This window comes from Strix aluco, chromosome 38 (assembly GCF_031877795.1).
Source record: "Strix aluco isolate bStrAlu1 chromosome 38, bStrAlu1.hap1, whole genome shotgun sequence".
In the NCBI taxonomy this organism is placed as follows: Eukaryota; Metazoa; Chordata; class Aves; order Strigiformes; family Strigidae; genus Strix; species Strix aluco.
The window spans coordinates 129,964-139,726 of NC_133968.1; the positions used below are offsets into that span (position 1 = coordinate 129,964).

At 51.7% G+C, this 9,763-nt stretch overlaps 1 protein-coding gene across 8 annotated transcripts in view; it reads right to left on the reverse strand.

Annotated features, from left to right (window-relative positions):
* Positions 1-9,293, reverse strand: part of BRD4 (bromodomain containing 4) — an 81,381-nt gene extending 72,088 nt beyond the window's left edge. For 6 of the 8 annotated variants that reach the window (XR_012621281.1, XM_074810625.1, XM_074810624.1 and 3 more), the window contains exon 1: positions 9,157-9,293. The gene's annotated coding sequence lies outside the window, so the exon portion shown is untranslated. Of the gene's footprint in view, positions 1-8,350; positions 8,443-9,156 lie in introns of those variants that run through there. The other 2 variants (XM_074810623.1, XM_074810620.1) reach the window with 2 other exon arrangements.
* Positions 9,294-9,763: the final 470 nt, after the last annotated feature.

Here is a 9,763-nt window from a genome sequence, read left to right on the forward strand (position 1 = left end):
AAAAAAAAAAAATCAACTAGAACAAGTAATTTAGTGTTTTGTATATTTTTTGTAATGACAATCAAGACCTGCCAGCCAAAAAAAAAAAAAAAAAAAAAAATCAAAACTCCTATAAATTATGTTCCTTTCAAATTCATACGTAAAAGAGGAAGAATGACTGTTTTCAGGTAGTTTAGGGAAAAAAGAAATTGAAAATAAATGAAGAGGTGCACTGAGCTCAGGAAAGCTGGACCTATGAGGACAGTCTCACAGCAGTTATTTTTAGCAAGCCTGCAGCCCAACACAATTTTGTCAAGTATCTTCTATTTGTTTGATCACTAACTAATTAAAGACAACCCCGCAGGTCTGATTTCCCATCGCCCCAGTCTTATGCAAGGGGTACAGGCACAGAGTAAAAGGGACTTTGCACTGCAGAGCTTTAAGCTGGGCTTAGTTTCAGGAGCAAATCAGTTGAGCGGAGCCGGCCGGTCTCAATTCCCAGGGTTTCAATCACTGCCACTCAGACAAAAACTTCCTGCCCCAAGGATATTATTTTTTAAGGGTTATTCCTCTCATTTTAATGCCTCTTCAGCTCATCAAATTAACATAAAAAGGGTGACTGGGTGATTAAGAGCTGTCTCATGACTTTCCAAGAAGGAAGGTGCTTCAGGAACGTGGCTTTGTTTGTCCTGCTTAATGTTTTAACCTGCTGCACTGCACGTTCTCTGTAAAAAAATGCAGGGAAAAAAAAAAAAAAAAAAGGAGCTATGCAACCCAAAAACTAAAAATCTGAACACACCAGCCTGGCTGAGTTTTTGACCCTGTGTTTAATTTAAACAACATAAAACTTAAATTCTCCACTCTGGTTTTGTAAATTGGAAACACAGCTCAAGAGAGGATGGGCACAGCACAAATATTCCAAAAAAAAGGGATTTTGTGTTGAGGATAGTCCCAGGGAAAAGGTCTCCGTGCCACGGGAGGAGGGGCCACGGGGTTAAGCCAAGGCCGACTCCGAAAAGCTCCAACTGGAGCCAAGCACAAAGGAGGTGAAACCGCAGCGTCACGTCCCTACAACCCACCCGGAGATTGTGGAAGAGCTGTGCCCGCCCGTCACCTCCCCGCTCTCTCCGTAGCGGCCAGAAATGAGGAGAAAGACCTTGCAGCAAGAGAAGTAATAGAGGGAGAAAGAAATTCTGAATACACGCTTATTTTGAGAAGTTTTGGGGCCATTAAAGGTTATTTTTCTGGTGTGACAGAGCCCACGGCTGCTCTGGAAGAACAACCAGCAACGTAACCAGGTATCAAAAGAGCTTTGGGGGTGTAGGAAAAGGAAGGAGAAGCATCCAACAGGTGACCTGGAACCATCAGCCAAGGATCTCTACCATAAACCGACTCCTACTCAGGGTTCCCTCAGCATTTCCTCTTTTTTTACAAAGACAAATTGCCTAAACCCAAAGTGAGGTGAAAACTAACTTTCTCCTGCTTACACCACCCCCCACCCCACCCCCCCCCCCCCCGAAAAAAGACCGTTATTCATCCAGCTGCAGCCGCCCCACTCTTCTCCCAACCCAAAATAACACTTCAGCAAAGCATAAAAAATAAAAATACAGTTCCCCACGCGGCTGAGTAAGTGTTTTTGAGGGAAAATGTTACCGTTGAGAAAGCCCAGAGCAAGGGGAGGTGGTTTAGACCAGGAAACACCCTTTGATATCCGAGTTCCTCCACCCCAGCTGGGTCCCGGGGAGGAACCATCCGAGTTATCGAGCGATCCCGTCCGTCAACACGAACAGCGCCGCGTGGATTTGCTGCGGAGCAGGCAGACCCCCCGCCCTGGGGTGAGATCAGCCGTATTTCTCTAAAATTAAGTATTTTTAGGGTTCAGCTGGTCTTACCTAAAGTTGAGATCTACCTGAAGATGAAGCGAGCCATGCTCGCGACTCCAGCGAACAAAAAAAGGATAAAAAGCAACGCTTGCTCTGCACCAGTTCCACTTCTTTTTAACCCTAAACTTTCCAAGGGACCACGGCTCAGCGGGGCTCCGGTTACTGCAAACTCCTTCCCTTTGGAGCTCTGGCTCTGGTCAAGCCTCGGGCTGGGAATACACCCGGAGCCCCAACATCTGCAGGCTGAGCGTCTCTCTAAACACAGGTTTTATTCAAAAAATAAAACAAATTGCACATTCCTGAGGCAAACATCGGATCGTTTTGGTCACGTTGTAGAAAAGAAGCTGCAAAAGCACTTCAAATTCTATTTTTTCCCCCTAGCATCCTGCTTTTCTAACTTCTCCCCTCTCGTTATCATTAATTTTAACTGCAAGGATTTGCCTCTCGAGAAGCGGCTGCAACCGATGGGGGAAAAAAAAAACCCAGCAAATTGCAAACATTTTGACAGTCCACCAGATTACAGCTCATTAAATAGTTCGTTTATTGCAGCTCATTTCCTATAATTCATTTATTATAAACTTAAGGATTATTCTCTAAATAATCTGTAACCCTGCTGGCTGATCGCTCCAAGGGTGCCGTGAATCTCCGGGATAAATCAACTCAGAAAAGCTCAAATAAGTTTTAAATGTTATTTTAATTAGCAGGTATGACATAATTTAAGTTTCCAAGCTTGTTTTTCTTTTCGTATCTCAGTTATTAAAGCCAATGTGCTGGCAGACAATAATTAAATTAAGCTGACACGATACTGTAAAAGACTATTTAATTGCTGAAGTACCCAGGTTCCTTTAAACATATAATTGCTTAATTACGCGTGTATTCATTTAACATTATTCAGATTTTTTTTTAAGCATGCTGCTCATCACGTAAGTAAGGCAAAACCCAACCTATAAATCTCAAGTTTTAATTTAATTCCGCGCCCATTCAAATAAAACACAAACCGCTTCGTTAGCGCTGCTCCGTGCCCGTCTGACCCCCTCGCAGCTCGCTAAGCCCAATAATCCATCAGTGCTGACGAGGGCCCACGCGCCTAAAGCCCAACTTTACACTTTATAAGGCAAATTAAACCAACTTTTCAGGCAGGTGAACGCAGTTTTGCTCCAACAACTCGCCCACAAGTCGCACGGCGAGTTCTCATCGGTCTGCTCAGAGTAAAATCCGACATATTTCTATTACCCTTCTGCTAATCACTAATTCTGCCAGATTTATGTACATTTTTTGATAACCCTCAGATGTGCTACACACCAGCCACCTGTAGATCTGTGAGAAAAACCACCCCGAAGTCTGTAATTTTCAGCCATTTGCTGAAATCGCAGCTTTTAGCTGATTTACCACGGGAAGCCTGCAAGGATCTCGCAGCACACGTGGCCAATAATTACAGAAAAAACGCAAAATAATTCACAATCAGGGAACACAGACTTGTCCCAGGAAATCCGTTCACCCGGCAGCTGCCCGACGTGGATCACTTCAAAGCTTCAAGACCCCTTTGCTTCCCACCAGACACCAGATTTTGGGGTATTTTGTCTTAAAATCATGGATTTTTTACCTTGCAGGTTTGGTGTTGTCATTACAGGAATGCTTCTGGGCTGCGTTAGAAGCTTGCAAAGCCTAATTCGGCTTGAAATATAACAACAACTCAATTAAAAATCAGCGTTTGGGCTAAGCCTTGACTAACGAGGGCCGCGAAACCCACACGCCCTCGGCTCCCTCCCTTTCCTAAATCAGACATCTTTCTTCAGAAAAGAAGAAACCAACATTAAATCCCTCAAATTTCAAACCGATTCACAACTTCCCATTTCCGGGCTATTGCTTACGGAGTTTCTGGTTTCAGGATGTTTGCCCAAGTCCTTGTCGCTACTGAACAGTTCCTGTTTTCAGTTGGGTTTTACTTTTTTTTTTTTTTTAAAAGGCTGTTTTATGTTTCTCTGGATCTGTGCCATCTCCCTCCTCCTTCGGGCTTCGCCATCGCCTCGGAGCGAGAGTCAGGGCAGGAGTATCCCGAGCCTTTTGGAGACGTTATAATTAGTAACTCTCCTCCCGCTCGCAGTAACGAACGGTGACACGGGCACGAGCGGTTAACGAAGGGACAAAATTCCCCCTCCCAAAAAATACAAGGAATGGTAACGAAGCTGCTTCTTCCCATTAAAAAAGGGATTAAAAAAAAAAAAAACAGGAGGTAAGTTTTGCTCCTCAAACACACACCGGCACTTCCCAAATACTTTGGTCTCACTAATTTGGGATAAAACCTCCCGATTTTCCTCTAGTTCCTGATGAAGGCAACACACAATACTCAGTTCCTGCAGAGGAAGCTCAAAAATATCATGAAAAAGGGATGAAATGTGCCTAAAAGGAAGAGTTTTGGGGCTCTGCGGGTTCTCCTCCCCACACCCCAGCTGGGAATTTCAGTCCCACTTTGAGTTCTTCCGCACCCTTGCCCCGTCCCGACGGAGCTTTCCCTGCGCAGAGGGGCCGTTGTAAGGCAGGAGACATGAATTAAGATCCCACAAGTTTGTAGTGCACCAAAAACACTCTTTTTGGTCGTCGAAGCAGAGAGAAACACAACGCTGGCTTTTCGACACCTTCCCCAAATACCCCCGGAGCTCCCAGAGGCGTCGCCGCTCGGAGAAATCGGAGCAGAAACCCCCGGAGCTGGAATTTAACTTTCACTCTCGACCCCAAATGACCTTTTGGTATCTCCTCCAAACCGATATTTAATGAGTATCAAACCCTTCTGAGCTACTTAATCAAAATAAGAGGTTGCAGAGCGCTCGCTTGAAACTAAACCCAGGGTTTTTGTATTATGAACCGACCCCGAAACATCCCAGCTCGCTCGACGGGAGCTTTGGCAGAGCAAGCGGCGGCGATAAACCCTTCACCCTTCCACATCGCTGATCCGATACGGATAAATGCATTTGTGCATCGGTACAGCAAAATCCCAGCCCTTTTTCCATCGCTGTGAACTACCCGCAGCCGGGTTTGGGGAGTTCTAGAGCAAGACGACGTCTCCTTCATGGTTTGTATACAACCAGGTCACCTTAATCCCGACTAAAAAAAAAAGTTATTTTGGTATTTTGCTTTGAAATAATCAAGATTGGAAGCAGCCAGGGGACTTATCCCAGAGAGGAAGGTGGATCCCGGAGCGGCACGCGAGCTCCCTGCGCTGGGATTCCCTGGCTCTGGCAGGCAGCTTCCCCTTTCACATCCGCTCTGCAGAGCCGCTCTTTGAATCGCACTAATCCTCACCCAAAAAACCCAGTGACACTGCCAATATTTCTCCAAAAGCTTTTGGATTTAGATGTTAGAAAGCTTTAAAATACCTATTATGTAATTACACCCCAAAAAAACCCCTACCAATTGCCTCGTAAGCTTACAGACACTTCGTTTTCCTCCTTTTCAGAGCAAGGAAGCTCAAAAATCAGATTAAAACCTGGACTCAAACCCTTCCTCCAGCGGTTCCAGGGACAGAATTCTTCCCCGCTCGCTGCTTTGGCCAAAGCAGAGACACCATTCATGCTAAAATTCAACGCGTGATGAGCCAGGGGGTGCCACAAACCCCCTCCTAACAGCCACCACGGGTTGTTTTTCCTCCCCTGCGCACATTAACATCCCTTATCGGCCACATTCTGGGGGCGATTTGGGTTTTGTGGAACCCTCCCAAGCAGCCACGGCGGGGTTAGGGTGATCCACCCGCTGCCACCTCCCAAACCGAGGTGCCGTCCTCTTCTCGCGCCCCGTCTATATTTAGGAAAGCAACGACTCTGCTGCTTTAACGAGGAGGAACTATTATTTCACAAAACATCACCCATCAAACGACAAAGTAACATGGCTGGGATGCGCCTTTATCCTCCCCAGGGAACGCTGAAGTTAAGAGTTATCACCGCCTCAAATCCCAGAGATTTCACCCCGTTTTCGCTGGCAGCGCTGCGCCCAGGTTCCTTCTCAGCAGAGTTGGGGTTTCACGCGGGGTTAAGGTAAAATATCTTCCTGCAAATAAATGGTTTACATTCCTGAACTCAGTCCAAACTCTGTTTGCCAGTCGATAATTACCAGACTATAAAGTTTACTTCGGAGAAATCGTTTTAAAATATCAAGAAACCGTAACAAGGGGTGTTTGACTACGTACACTCGACTATAGTTCCCCTCGACTGGAGCGTGGGAGACCAAAAATAACTTAATAAAAAGTAATCAGAAGCACAGGAGCGACCGGCGGGTCGTTTTTCAGGGTGAGATCGATTCCTACCTGCGCCAGTCTCCAATCAAAGCACAATCCTTATTTCCTCTTAAAACAGAAACGGGATTTACGCTAACGATGGCTTTGCTGCCCGCAGTAATTTAGCTAATAGCCGGTCACCTCTACCGCAGTCACACTCGGGGTATCATCAGATAACGCAGCAACAACAGTTATTCAGCTTTAAGTAATTAACGTAGTGGGAGGGGAATAAAATAATCAGGAAAGTCGTGTTTTACTACTTTTAAATGAGGAATCCCGTCCTCCGCCAAGGTGCAAAGATTAGAGGCCGTGTGGGAACAACCGACCTCGCGCGGGTGGTTTCCCTCCCCCCGTACATTGCATTTATTTACAGTCGCTATCGCGGTTCCTCGAGTTCAGGTGTGGAGAAATCAAATATTTTCTTTTTGCCTCATGCTCTGCAACACGAAGGGGCCCTCGCGTAACACCAGAGAACGGCTGAGGACGACCCGCGACTCGCACAGCCTTCAACTGAACACTACAAACTCGCAGCGACGGAAATGTGATTTATGTTAATCTCTGCACACACTTATACGGGTAATAATCCCACCGAAGAGGAATTATTTAGGCAGTAAAGTTATGGCAGCCTTTTAAGCGTTTGCAACATTGAAATCCTCAATATTTTGGTTGCCCAAAGCAGTTTGGTTCCTTTTCTTGCCTAAATCGAGCTAAACTTTGCCACAACAAGCTTAAACAGAGCGCTTAAGCTTAACCTGAAGTCGCCGCGCCACAGGTAACACCAAACCTCCGTAAAAATACGAGTGTTTCGGATCAAACGACCCCAAAACTTTTGACGGACGACGCAGATATGAAAACCAGAAACCTGTAATCCAAGCTCAGCAAAGCGGTGGCCCCGGGGGTGTCTCACACAAGCCGGGGGGTCCCTTTGCTGCCCCATAAAGCTACAGGGCAACACAAATTCGTTACTGACTTAATTACCATCTTAATTCTTTAGATGATGACATACATCCCTACGAGCAACCACGCTGCACGCTGTTTGATGGAGTACGCAGTACGTATGCAAAGAATAACGGGGCTTTAAAGAGTTTTCTTGGGAAAACTTCTGCTGAAGAGAGCGGGGGAGCTTTAACGTCATCGGGAGTAAAAACTATTTGTAGGGTTTTTTAAGTTTGAAAGGAAACGGTGAAAATAAGAACCAGCAGAGGAAAACACCACAGAAGCACTTGGGGGTGGGGGGGGGAATATAAGGATGCGCTTGTTCATCAAGGTGAGAGCAGCCTGAGTTTATAACGAACAGACTTTCACTCCCTGCTGTTAATTAGCCATGTGAAGCTCTATCTCTTACGACCAACGTATATTCAAAGCGAGCAGGAAAAGTCTTCACTTTCACACCAGCGGCTAATTAATGCATCAAACCAGAGCAAGGACCGAGTGTCCGTGTGAACCGACATCCCGACGGTGTGAAGGGACCGCGCTCCTCCGGGCTTTCATCCCCCCAAAAAAACCCCGAGGAAAGAGCAGTCGCCCCACGGCCAGCTCCGGCTTCCACCAGCACCGAGGTTTCCCCCTTCCCACCCAACACGGTGCCCAAAACCACAGGAGGGCGGCTCAAAAGTTTCCCCTTTCCCAGAGCTGGACCCTCCCGCTTTATAATTTCCAAACCAACTCTTACAAAAGTAGAAACAACGTGGAAAAGAGGGAAAATTTCGCTTGAAAATGTAAAGAAACCCACCAGCCGTGCAAGCTGAAGACCAGGCAAGCAAATCGTCCTGTTGAAAGCTTAAAAGTAGCCCAAGGAGCAGCTGAGGGACCGTGGAGCGGGAGGTGGAGCGGGTGTTCTGGCGGGGAAGCTGCGGGGAGCAACGGCCGGGCGGTTCGGTACCTCAGGGCTACCCGGGAAGGCACTGCCGCCCCCCCCCCTCCAAGGGCACCGGGCCGGCGGCCACACGCAGAGCCCGTTCCCGGCCCAGCCTGCCTCCGCTCCCCGGCTCCCAGCGCCCTCAACGTCCGTGCCCGCTCCCCCCTCCCCACCTCAGCTCCAAGCGAGCGGCCTCCGGGCCTGCCTGCAGGGCCAGGGCGGGGGCGAGCGGCCTAGGCCTAACGGCGCGGCGGGAGCCCCCCCCCAACTTCCCCTCCCCGGGCCCGGTCCGGTCCTACCCAGCCCAGTGAGGGTCCCTCGGGTGAGGGGGGAGACGGGGAAGGCGGCGGCGGCGTCACTCACCGCGGGCCGCGGGGCCGGGCCTGGCCGCTGCCTCCGCGCAGGAGCCGCCGCTTCCTCCTCCCGTCCGCTGACAAAATGGCGGCGGCAGGAAGTGCCCCCGCGCCGCCCGCCCCGCCCCGCCCCACCGCACGCATTCTGCGTACCGGCCCGCCAACGGCGTAACCCGCCCCGCACCGGCCCTACGACAACGGCGCAACTCACCCCCGCCCCCCCGCCATCCCCGGACCTACGCTAACGGCGCAGCGGGGCGGGTTACGCCGTTCCCACCTTCCCCCGTACGCAAACACCGCAGCTCCGCGCCGGCTTTCCGCAAGCGCCGTAACCCAGCGAAGGCAGGCGGGAGAGCGCTCCCCGCTCCCTCCCCCCACCGCCCCGCGCACCGAGCGACCTCCCCCGCCGCCGCCCGCCCCGTACCGGCCGCGGGGCCGCGCTTCCCCCACCAAACAGTCGGCCGGCGATTGCGCAAAGTGCGTACGGCGCGGAGAACACCGCCCCCCCACCCCCCCCTTCCTTTGCGCAGCGTCCTACGCAGCCGGCGCGTGACCGCCGCTACGCTAACGGCGGCCCCGCACCTCCGCCTTACGCCGTTTGCGCAGCAGGCCTCAAACCTCCGGGCGGGTTCCGCGCCGCAGTTTACGTAGGCCTCCCTGACGCAGCGGCCGCATTACGCAATGCGGGTTACGCCGGCGGGGCGACGTACGAGGTGTTGGTGAATCCCGACCCCCCCCCCCCGCTCCTCCCGGCCTTTCCTCCCCACACACACACACACCCCGCCATGGCGGCGGGGGCCGCTCCCCGGCTCTTACCTCAGGCGGCGGCAACAGCGGGAGGGGGCCGGGCCGGGCGAGCCGCCCTCCCGCCGGGGCCGGCGGGGGCCCGGAGGGCCGGGGGGGGCGTCCCCGAGCGGCGGGGGGAGGAGGAGGAGGAGGAAGAGGAGGAGGAGGGAAGGGGAAGGGGGGGGGGGGAAGGCGGCCGCGGCGGGGGGGAGGGGGGAGACGGGCACCGAGGGGCAGCGGGTCCGGCAGCGGCGCCGCACTGACCTCACCGCGCTGCGCCTGACGTCACGGCGCAGCGGGACCCGCCCACCCGCTGCCGCCGGGCCCCGGCCGCGCCCTCCGCGCCCCGCGCCGTGACGTCACGGCAGGAGGGGCGGGAGCGCGCGGGGCGGGGCGGCGGTGACGTCACACGGGTGCATGGGGAAGGGGTGACGACATAGAACACACACACACACACACACACACACACACACACACACACCCCCCCCCCCATCCGTGCGCCGAGGGAGGCTGAGAGCGGGCGGAGCTCAGTGCAGGAATGGGCAGGTGCCCCCTGCAGCCGGGGGGGGCACTTGGGGGCTTCAGCAGCAGCGCTGGGGGGTCCGTTATAAAAATCCCATTTTTTTTGGATTATAAA